Source organism: Lipotes vexillifer, unplaced genomic scaffold, assembly GCF_000442215.2.
Source record: "Lipotes vexillifer unplaced genomic scaffold, Lipotes_vexillifer_v1.1 scaffold1934, whole genome shotgun sequence".
NCBI lineage: Eukaryota > Metazoa > Chordata > Mammalia > Artiodactyla > Lipotidae > Lipotes > Lipotes vexillifer.
Window position 1 is genome coordinate 30,133 of NW_006791881.1, and position 12,147 is coordinate 42,279.

Genomic DNA, 12,147 nt, shown 5'->3' on the forward strand with positions numbered 1-12,147 from the left:
CGGTGTGCTCGTGGGGGCGGCGCGGAGAGAGGGGCGGCGCACCGGCGGGCACCTGTCTGCGCTCGCGGCACTTCGCGGCGGGCGCACGGAGGCCACCTGCTCGTCACGCCCGGGGGGTTTGCGCAACATCCTCAGGGCGTTCTTCATTTCTCCTGGGCACATCGCCTGGGTCGAGGAGTTGGAGGAGGCTCGAGCGTTCTTGCTGGGGTTTCCGAATCGAGGAAACGGAGGCAGAGGGGACTGAAGGGCGCCTGCTATCCAGGTCGAGGGCGGGGCTGGCTCTGCCCTTCCAAGTGCGGGTCCCGCTCCGGCTTCTGCGAAGTCTAGTATCTTAATAAAGTAAAGGGAAGAAAATCCAAGTTCCTACAGGCCGGGCTCCCCCAGTAGCTCAGGGACTTTGGGAATTCTCCTTTGGGGGGATGTTTTCGCAGCTTTGCTTCTCCGATAGGCTTTATTTGACTTTAACGTTTATAAAGCACTTTGTGCCAGGTATTCTTGTAAGCACTTTAAATGTCAGCTCTTTTAGTTTACCTTTCTGAAACTTACACAGTGGGATTATTTGGTGTGTTTGGGTTACTGTAGAGGAAAGTGGACTAGGGGAGAGGAGGCAGAATATGGTATAGCATCTGATAGTTTCAGTCTTTTTTCCACAGCTGCGCCCTATTTTTCCCACATCCGAGGGACTAGTATAGAATAGTTCAGAGTGATGTCCTTAAAGTCCTTCTGTTTTTTGGTGGCCGGACACTTACCACTGTTCAGGCTTCTAGGAGTCCTGCAGCAATTGGTACTAGTTACTTGGTCTCCGTCTTTAAGACTTGGCCCAGAAAGTACTTCTTGCAGGAAACCTTATCTGATTCTCTACTTTTCCATCCCGGCAAGGTGAGGGGCCTCTTCCTGTGCCTCTGTTGCTGACATCTGTCATTGCAAGGTGATGATTTATCTGATTATGTTTCCACTCCTCCCCTCCCAGCTCTTGAGAACAGCATCTACCTTAGTGCCAGGCATATGCTAAGTAAATGCTAAATGAATGTCTGAAAACTAACTTTTTACTGTAAAAATGTAATTGTGTATGATTTGGCAATAATTCACATTAAACGATGTGAAACCCCACAAAAAACACAGTGAAACATCTCCCATCCACACTTGTCTCCCAAGGTATCTCCTGGAAGAAAACCACTGTTATCAGTTTCTTCTGTTCTTTCTGGAAGAATTCTATCAGATGCAAGCGAATGTTTACATATATTCTTTTATCTCTCTGCCCTGCAAATACTAAGATATTATGCACTTTTCTGTAAACTTCTTTTTTCAACCAACAACAGAATGTTCTGTCCCACATGTAATGGAGTTGGTACCTGCCCACTGCAGAGCTTCATATGGACTTTCAGCTGGACTTTGCCAGTTCTGATCCCAAGGTCACTTGAGTGAAATGTCAGCTGCCTTGTGGGCCGTGGGACTGAAAAAGCACCCATTCAGCACGTGTTCTTTAACATTAGTTTCCTCTTCTGTAAGAGGCCACAGAACCACAGATGACAGCACCTTTTCCTCCTTTGCAAGGTGCAGGAGAAGTGGCATGGCTGGCCTATGCCAGATATGGGCCTGAAACGAGAGTTGTGAAGTGACCCTCCTGCGGCCCTGCCCCTCCGTCCCCCCTCCCCCCGCTGGCCCCATGACCCCGGCTTCCCGCAGCTTCTCTCTGATGTACTTGACTTTTTCTTGGCTCACTCCAGCCCAAGGAAATGGAGTAGAACTTGGCTGGTAACACTGGAGCAGAGCAATTGAGAAATGTGCCGATGGTCTGAGCTGGCTGCCGGTTCTCTTAATGATGGGATCAGACTGGAACAGTCATTGGCTTCCTTGTCGCTGCCCTGGGTGCAGAGCCACGCTAGTCCTAGAGAGAGGCTCACGACCTCCCCAGAGAGATTCAGGAACTTAGGGACAGAAAAGGACACAGAGAGGCTGCCCAGGGGCCCACTGAGTGTTCGGCTCTGGTCAAAGACATTTGACTGTCTGCTCCATGCAGATATGGTGGTTTTTCCAGGGATAGGGACACAAGTGGACACCATCCCTTCCTTCAGGTCACAGATAGATAAGGATTTGGAAGATAAATTCAAAAGAAGTACAAAGAATGAAATATCTGTCACAAGATTAGACGTTTTAGATTGTTTTTTTTGTTTCTGTTCTGAATTTTTTTTTTTTTTTTCTCATGTGGCATGCGAGATCTTAGTTCCCCAATCAGGGATCGAACCTGTGTCCCCTGCAGCAGAAGCATGGAATCTTAACCACTGGACCGCCAAGGAAGTCCCAAGAGTAGACGTTTTAAATAGTGTTTTTAGTAATGTTTCTTAAAATGTGGTCCAAAGACAACTTGCATCAGAATTAGCACTGAAGCTAGACTTGCTGAATCATATTCTCTGAGGGTGGAACAGATTTTTCCCTAAGAGATTTTAGCCTTCTGCTGATTTTAAAACAGGTTACCAAAAGACGGACCCTTCCAGATGCTCAGGAATAGGAAATTGCTTAGGCAGTGTTTACATTTGGGACTTTTTTTTAAAAGAAATTTATTTATTTATTTGCTGTGTTGGGTCTTTGTTGCTGCGCCCGGGCTTTGTTTGGTTGCAGAGAGCAGGGGCTACACTTTGTTGCGGTGTATGGGCTTCTCGTGGTGGCTTCTCTCGTTGTGGAGCACAGGTTCTAGGCACGCGGGCTTCAGTAGTTGTGGCACACAGGCTTAGTTGCTCTGTGGCATGTGGGATCATCCCGAACCAGGGATCGTACCCGTGTCCCCTGCATTGGCAGGCGGATTCTTAACCACTGCGCCACCAGGGAAGTCCCTACATTTGGGACTTTGAAGCAGCTCAGAATGCTTATGGAAATAATGATGTTACATCTATAGCTAAAAGGTGGCTCTAAAGCTCACTTTGGTGCGTCCCCTAGTGTAAGTAATCATCAGTTGCTATGCAGATACCTGAAGACTGACGGGCCTGTCCCGCCCTTTCACCTCTTTTCCTCTAGGCGGTGGGAGAGAGGAGGCCAAGGGGGCCTCTTGCATCCAGCTGAGCCCTGTTGTGCCGCCCCCGGTGAGGATGCAGGGAGGTGCTGGCATGGCTTTTCTCGGTCCTGGTGACTCACAATAGCAACAGAAAGGAAAAAAACAAAAGCTTCTTAGGTTCCTCCAAAGATGAAACAAAGTTCTTTCACCAGAACCTTGGGAAGGGCACCCAGACACAGTGCAAGATGCAGTTCTAGAACTAAAACCTCAGGGTTGTATTTGCAGTCTAAGTCCAGAAACACCCCACACCTCCTTGGGAGGCCGGGTCAGGCAGCAGTGGAAGGAGGCACTCGGGATTCCTACCCCCCCGGGTTTCTGGCCCCATCAAGTTCTACATCCTTGAGCAAACTGCTTCTCTCCAAGAATCATTGTTCCTGACATGGGTACCTGCTGTCTAGGATCATGGTGAGGATGAAATGAGATGATCTGAGAGAGTGCAAAGTGACTAGCACTCAGTAGTTATCAGCTAATGAAAAAATGCTGTGTTAGTTCCATCATCCTTGCCCAGAGCCCTCACAAAACAGACCTTTTCAAGGTCAGTGGTTAATAAGGTGGAATTAAAACCCAGATCCTTCTAACTCCAATGTCCATGTTTCTATAAGTTCTTAGCATTTTCAGTGAGAAGTGTACTTTTACCAGTGCCAATCACAAAGTGCTAAGGAATAGAGGCAGAGGAAGGAAGAAGATAAAAGAGCAGGAGGTGTTTCCAGGAGTTATCTCTTGCCCTTGTTTTCACCACAGCTTGACTCCTAGGACTGAAAGTCAGGGAGAGCTTTGGCCTACTTTGCACCGATGAGTGAAGCTGGACGTGTGGCTGACCCTTTTTGTCCTTTTGGAAACATCTGAATGCAGCCTGGCAGCTCTTCATCCCCCAGTGTCATCGTTTTTGACTGTGCTGCTCAGTGCCTGTGGTGATTCTTGCTGTCCCCGGACGTGGAGAGCTCGAAACAGTTTAGGCATCTGCGTGTTAGCTCCTCTGAGGTCAGAACGACCCCTTCCTGGTCCACAGGCAACGCTGACACACCTCTACTGTGGAAGCTGGAGGGAGAGGTAGTGGCGGTTCGGGCTGACCTGGGAGGAGACCCATTTCCCTCAGGAGCCAGGCTGCAGACACCTGCCAGGCTGATCCACACACCTGTTTCTGTTGTTGTGCAGTGTATACATCACAGCTATATTGGGGATGAGTCTGATTTTCATATCTTAGCCCTCTTTCACCTCTTTCATCATTCTTCACTTCCTCCCCTCCCTTAAGGGGGATAATCATAACAGTTACCACTTAGGGTCATTTTCTGTGTCTGGGATGTGCATTATTTCATTTAAATCTCATAACAAGTCTATGCGGTACTACTATTATTCCTATTTTAGGTGACAAAACTGAGATTAGAAAACTTTTCAAGGTCAGTGGTTAATAAGGTGGAGTTGAAACCCAGATCTTTCTAACTCCAATGTCCGTGTTTCTATAAATTCTTATCATTTTTAATGAGAAGCATACTTTTACCTGAGAACAAATCCCATCATCACAAAAATATTGAGTAGCTTATCCTCCCAAAAATGTCTAGTATAACAATATTCCACTTAAGAAAAATCAAGTTGAAATGAGGTCTTAAAAATCATCATGGAGAGACTTCCCTGGCAGTCCAGTGTGTAGGACTCTGTGCTTTCACTGCTTGTGGCACGGGTTCGATCCCTGGTTGGGAAAACTAAGATCCTGCGTGCCTTGCAGTGCGGCCAAAAAAAAAAAAAAAAAAAAAATTCATCCTGTTCAGTTTCCTTCCAAAGGAGGCATCCCATTTCTTGTAGACATGACATGATCATAGTTTACTGTTTTTTAAGGCACCTGATCTTAAAATTAATCTAGTAAATTAATTATTAGAAAAGTCTTATATTTGAGAGGAGAATCTGTCACCTCCAGCTTCTACCCATTAGTCTGTGAGCAGTGCTGAGGCAAGCATACTCTTTTTTTTTTTTTTTTTTCTGGCTGCGTTGGGTCTTTGTTGCTGTGTGGGGGCTTTCTCCAGTTGCGGCAAGTGGGGACCACTCTTCGCTACAGTGGCAGGCCTCTCATTGCGGTGGCTTCTCTTGTTGCGGAGCACAGGCTCCAGGCACGTGGGCTTCAGTAGCTGTGGCTTGAGGGCTCTAGAGTGCAGGCTTAGTAGTTGTGGCGCACGGGCTCAGTCCCTCCATGGCATGTGGGATCTTCCCAGAGCAGGGCTCAAACCCGTGTCCCCTGCGTTGGCAGGTAGATTCTTAACCACTGCACCACCAGAGGAGGCCGAGCCCACTCTTTTCTAAAACATGTCCCATTGGATAGAAGAGTCACATGTCCCCTAAATCTTCCCTGTGGCAGGCCAAGTAGTATCTCCAAGCCTCTCAATCCTTGCTGGTGGGAAGTTGTGTCTGGGGTCGTCAACCATCCAGGTCTTTCTTCTTCCCCTCATCCCTAACTCCCAGGCCTGATGATGTCAGGAACTAAGCCAGAAGTCCCCCTACTCCTTTAAGGTTATCCTAGTGGCACTTTGCCATCATTCTACTTTGGGGCTCAGTTCCTTCCACAGTTGGGTGCTAGGAACTTCATTGATTATCTGTTGCTGCCCCACTATCTCCCCTGAAACTTAATGGCTTCAAACAGCAATCATTGATTAGCTCCTGATCCTGGGGGTCGGCAATTTGGGCTAAGCGGGGAGAGTCTTCTGCTGGTCTCACCTGGGCTCACTCATAAGGCAGCGGTCAGGTGTTTAGTGGGCTGGGGCTCTTGGTCCTCGATGCCCCCTTTCACAGTGGGTGGGCTTTGGCCAGGCTAATGGGGGCGATTGGCCACGTGTCTATCTTTCTGCAGCAGGCGAGCTTGGGCTTCTCCATGTCGTGGCTGGATTCCAACTTCAAGAGAGAGTTCATATAAATTCCTCACATAAGTGGAATCATACCGTAATTGTCCTTTTTGTAACTGGCTTATTTCACTTAGTATAATGTCCTCAAGGTTCACTTCTTTTGTAGCATGTGCCAAAATTTCTTTCCTTTTTAAGGCTGAATGATAGTCCACGGTATGAATATACCAGCTTTTGTTTATTTGTTCAGTCCATCAGTGGACACTTGGGTTGCTTCCACCTTTTGGCTGTTGTGAATAATTCTGCTATGAACATTGGTGTACAAATATCTCTTTAAGATTCTGCTTTCAAATCTTTTGGGTATATGCCCAGAAGGGGAATTGCTGGATCATATGGTAATTCTATTTTTAGGTTTTTGAGGAACCACTGTATTGTTTTCCATAGCAGTTACACCATTTTATATTCCCACCAGCAGAGCACAAGGGTTCCAATTTCTGCACATTTGAACACTTGTTTTTCTTTTGTTTTAATATAGTAGCCACACTAACAGGTGTGAGGTGGTATGTATTTTGTTAATTGCATGTGATGCATATGATCATATGGCATATACAATTTTGCATCCTGTTTTTTGTTAAATGTAACATTCTATTTGAGGCTTTTCCTCTGCAGTTTGGATTTTGATAGACAGAAAGCCTTTTTTCATCTGCTTCTCCCCCTCCTTTTTTTCTCTATGTGAAGTTGTTCACATTGATCTTTTTTCCTCTGTGGTTGCTATCTTTGATTTTAAACTTAGAAAGCTTCACTATCCAGAGATCAAATAAACATTCACCAAGCTGAATCTATTTTTAAAATACTTTATTTTTCACATTTGCATCTAATACTCTGGCATTTGATTGTACTTTAAAAGCCCTTTAACTGCAAAGAATTACACAAAATGTTAACAGTGGTTCTCCCTGGGTGGTAAGATTATAATTTTTTTTTGTCTTCCATGTATTGCTTTTATGAATAATAAAGTAGATGTTATTTAAACCAAAACTGATCACCCTCTTCCTTTGGATCCACACGTAGGATCAGCTCTGGGCACGGGATGGGGAGAATCTAGCTGAACCCTTGTTTGTTCTCCCTAGAGAGTTTCCTCCTTGGTAAAAGAGGGATGGTCTGTGGGGTCCTCTCTGTGCCAGTAAGCTTCTGCACCCCATGCAGTTCTGGGAATTGTCAACCTGACTTGATAGGCATCCTGTTCCTTGGCTGATTAAAATGTCACATCTTTTTAGAGAGGAAGAGGTGAGTGAATGCCAAGGGGTTGGGGGAAGGGGGGTGTTGCCATTGGAGGTTAGGACCTCCAGCAGGTGAGTGTCTATCCATCTGGGACCCAGGGAGGAAGAGCAAAGTGGTGAAGACATGGCCTGGGCTGCGGATCTCTCCTCTTCCACTGACCACCAGTGTGATCCCGGGAGTTCAGTGTCTTCACTTGAAAAATGGGGATCGTGATAGTCCCTGTCTCAGAGGGTTGCTAAGGCTTAAAACAGGTAATGTGGGTAAAGCACTGAAAACAGTACTCTGGTGGTAATCAGATTGCAATACCTAAATGTATCAGACCAAGGGGTTATACCCCTTCAGTTTATACAATGTTATTTGTCAATTACGTGTCAATCAAAAAACAAAAAGCAAACAAACAGTGCCTGGCACCTGGTAGTCAGCAAACCCCTTCCCTCTGCCTCTTGCCCCATCCTTGCCTCTCCCCTTCCCCTTCCCTCTGCTCCTTTCTCAGCCTCCTCCCCTCTCTCCCCCTGCTGCTCATACCCTCTCCCCTCCCCCCTTCCTCCACCTCCCACCAGGTGTGGACTCTGGGTAAAAGCAGAGGATAGTCTCCATGCCCCCCCTGTTCCTGCACCTTTGCTCCACGGGCCCTTCCCTCTGGCTCGAATTCTCCCCCACCCCAACCTTAGACTTACCAGCTTTATCCCCTGTGTCCTCTGTGCCCGGCACAGTGTCTGCATGGCATAGGTGCTTAATGTGTATTCTCAACAAATGATTCTATTCTACCCCTCAGCAAACAGGAATTAGTAGAAAGTGTGGGCTTTGGAAACAGATCTGGGCCAGAACTGCTGGCTCTACGTGGACAGCGTGACCGGGTGACTTATTCATTCTCTCTGAGCCTCTACTTCTTCATCTGTAAAGTGGGGATAACGTGGCTGCTGGAAAGATGAAATGAGCTCTTGTGTCAAATACCCAGTGTGTACCCAGCTGGCACTGGGTCGTGATTTCCCACCCCAAGTCCCTTTTAAATTTTGTTGGCATAATATTGCTGAGGTTGCAAACTAGTCTGTACTTTGAGGCCCAAGACTTGTTGATAAGATAATTCATGATTCCATGGGAAATGTGATATTATACCCCGGAGTAAAGACCCAGGACTGGCCGTCAGCCGTCCTGAGTCCCCCTCCCAGTTCTGCCACTACCTGGTTGAGTAACCCAAGGTCAGAGTGACCGTGCCTCCTGTGTCATGTCTTAATCTGCCAGGTGGAGGTTTAGATGGAATTAAACCTCCTTTAAACTGCCCTGGTCGCTTTTATTCTGCTTATTCACTTAGACTTTCTTTAAAAGTTGACTTTAAAAGAAAACTTTATATCACCACTCCAAAGACTGCAAGTAGAAAGGTAACAGCAGCCACCAGTAGAATGGAAACAAAACAGTATTATAAAATCCTTGCCAGATACTGGTCCCTGCCAAGGCTCTGAGTGGAGGCTGCCTCATACTTTGAGAAGGGAAATTCACACAGGCTGGGGAGCTGGGAAACACCGCAACACTCACCTGAGACATTCGGCGCTCTCTCAGGGAGGCCAGGAGAGTTGAAAAGGGCATACACGCCTCATTGTCACTTGGTGCTCTGTGTGTGTGTGTGCGCACGCAAGCGCTCAGCCATTGGGGCTACCTCTGGCCCCCACTCCTCTCTTGGGGGAAAACCAGACTCATCGCAGACGTGGCCTTTAGTAGATGGACGAGCTGGCAGGTGGAGCAATGGCTGCTTGTGCCCTTGACCCAGCCGTGTTAACGATCTGTGCCTGACCAGGCTGGAACAGTTACAGGACAGCCCCTGAAACAAGGAGACACCACCACCATGGCCATGGGACCCCAGCCCCGACCATGGCTGAGCCACATACAAACTGCCTCCGTGGACTGGACTGGATGCAGTATTTTTATTTTATTTTAGGCTCAGTTCTAATATATCTGTGCATGTCTTTAGAGTGGTCCTCTGTAGGCCAGGAATCTTTTTAGGACAGGGTTTTCACTTATATGTGGATTTTATGTAGTTGCCTTCAAAACACATGGGTTCTTCCAAAACACTCCCTTTGCTATTTGATCCTGTTCCTTACACATATGTGACAAACACATTTAGTACCATTTCAGAGCCACAAAGGAGTTTTGGGTATGGATTATACTTAAAAAATTTATTCAGGTGTAATTGAAACACAGAAAACTCAGACATACTTAATATTTGATGGGTTTGGAGATAGGGATACGCCCATGAAACCATCACCACAGTCAAGGTAGTAAACATCCATCACCTGCAAGAGTTTCCTCCTGCCCCCATCTCCCCAATTTTGGTGGTAAGAATATTCAGTGCTATGTTAGCTATGGGGCTTGTCGTATAGAATATATAGCCTTTATTATGTTGAGGTGAATTATATACTTTTGAGGTTTTATAAACAACACAGAAAAGGTGGACAGCAAAGAAAATACTTGGTTCAAATGGAGATGGTACTGAAAGATTAAAACAGAACAAATTAAAGGGTTTTCATTTCTGATCTCCCAAAAAATATATTATTGTATAAGTTATATAGAAAGAACAAGACTAGACCTTATAGGCATTAGAATCTTTTTGTTCATCTCCCTGGATTCTTTTTTTTTTTTTTAATTTATTTATTTTTGGCTGAGTTGGGTCTTCGTTGCTGCGTGGGAGCTTTCTCTAGTTGCGGTGAGCAGGGGCTACTCTTCGTTGTGGTGCACGGGCTTCTCATTGCAGTGGCTTCTCTTGTTGCAGAACATGGGCTCTAGGCGCGCGGGCTTCACTAGTTGTGGCACACGGGCTCTAGAGCACAGGCTCAGTAGTTGTGGTGCACGGGCTTAGCTGCTCCGCGGCATGTGGGATCTTCCTGGACCAGGGCTCGAACCCGTATCCCCTGCATTAGCAGGAGGATTCTTAACCACTGCGCCGCCAGAGAAGTCCCTCCCTGGATTCATTCTTGAATTGAATTTCATGCTTCTTCCCGGCGTCCATCTCCTCCCTTCCCTCCCCTCCCCCATCCATGAGTGGCAGGTCTAATAGCTTGGCCCAGAATTACCTGGAGTTACCTCAGCGTTGCTGAGTCTGATGCATCCGTTAGCTACCACTGCAAAACAGCCCACCCACCAACTCGGTGCTGAAAATAACAAGCACACGTTGTTGCTTGTGCATCTCTGGATCAGCTGGTTAGTTCTTGGCTTAGCCTGGCTCCCTCACGTGTCTGTGATTAGCTGAGTGTTGGCTGGAAGCTCTGCTTTGCCTGCTTTTCCCATCCCTGATGTATGAAGCCCTTTTTGCTTCTCTGCAGAGGTATGGTCTTCCTCAGCACCGTTCCCATGTCTTCTCCCCGGACCCCAGCCAGGTCTGTCCACCGTGGTTCCCTCAGCTGAACGCTGGGCAGGTGAGCCTTCCCATGGATTACCTGGGCTGCATCTGAGTCCTTTATGTTAAAAGTCCCTCGCAGTTTACCCTTCTAATCACGTGTCCCTCATTCCCTTTCACCTCTTAGCACACACAGGATTGTGAATTCCTTTTACCTTGTTCATCTCTCAAGTGGGTGGGAAGCTTTTGAGAGCTGTGCGTTTTATATCACCAGCATCTAGCCCAAGGCATTATGTGCAAAAATAATTGGTGATAATGTCAAGTCTCCCAGGTAATTCTATTGTGCAGCCAAAGATAAACATAAGGATAACTATCTCCAATCTGTTCTTCTGCATCAGCTTGGTCCCACCCCCTTTCCGTCATCACCCCTTACTCCATTTCACAAATTGTCTGAATCGTTAGAAAAAAGTCATTAGAAAAAATAATGAATGCCCTGACACGTGGATTCTCAAGGTGCTCTTTACCGTTCTTTCCTTGGCTCCTCACACCAGGAAAGTTATCCAAGAAACGATTTCTCTGTTCGGATTCCTGTAAAAGAACGTGATTGGTTCAGCCGGGATTAGGTACCACCCGCGGCCCAATCAGTGTGCACTCAACACACCTGTGAGATGGGCACAGGTGCCCGCCGACCACGATCACCTCTGCCACGGGGACCAGCCGCACACCCGCGGCTCTCGTGCAGAGGACTGGCGTTAACTAGCATGTTCTCTTCCCCTATGGGAAAGCCTATTGGAGACTGATTCATTACCAGAAAAGGTTTGGCGAATAGAGATGCAGAAAGAAGGGAGCTTTTAGAGGCCTCTGGGTGCCTTCTGGGGGGACCCATGCCCTTGCTCTGCTCTTCTTCTGGAATCCACTTGGGGCTTGTCTTTCCTTTATGACTCTGCACGTGGAGCCTGTTGCCGTTCACCAGAGCACAGCTTATTCTACGGTAGCTGCATGTTAATCTCCTTGATGGGTTTGAAATATAGCCTAGTTGCTTCGGAGACTTCATGAACGCTTGAAGTGTTACTTTTATGCCATCTTTCAGGTGGATTGCTCTTCCTTCTGTGATACTCTCTTCCAAGATAGGTTGGTGCTTACTAGTTTCAAGGGGTGGTGCTTTCTGACCTTGTAGCAAATTCTGAGGCTTTCCTGATCATGGGGTGGTATTTCCAAGTGAAAACAACTAAGTTTCAAACAGCTTGGACTTCCCTGGTGGCACAGTGGTTAAGAATCTGCCTGCCAATGCAGGGGACATGGGTTTGAGCCCTGGTCTGGGAAGATTCCACATGCCACGGAGCAACTAAGCCCGTGCGCCACAACTACTGAGTCTGTGCTCTAGAGCCAACGAGCCACAACTACTGAAGCCCGCATGCCTAGAGCCCATGCTCTGCTACAAGAGAAGCCACCGCAATGAGAAGCCCACGCACTGCAACGAAGAGTAGCCCCCGCTCGCCACAACTGGAGAAAGCCTGCGCGCAGCAACGAAGACCCAATGCAGCCAAAAACAAACAAATAAATTTATTAAAAAACCAAACAAACAAACAGCTTGCGGCTGAGACGACATCACATCTGAGTTCTAAGCTCAGTGCTTGAATCAGAACACAGGTCTCCTGAAATATAAT

At 47.1% G+C, this 12,147-nt stretch overlaps 1 protein-coding gene across 1 annotated transcript in view; it reads left to right on the top strand.

Moving 5' to 3' along the window:
• Nucleotides 1-12,147, top strand: part of GPD1L (glycerol-3-phosphate dehydrogenase 1 like) — a 57,977-nt gene that overhangs the window by 407 nt on the left and 45,423 nt on the right. The window lies entirely within an intron of this gene.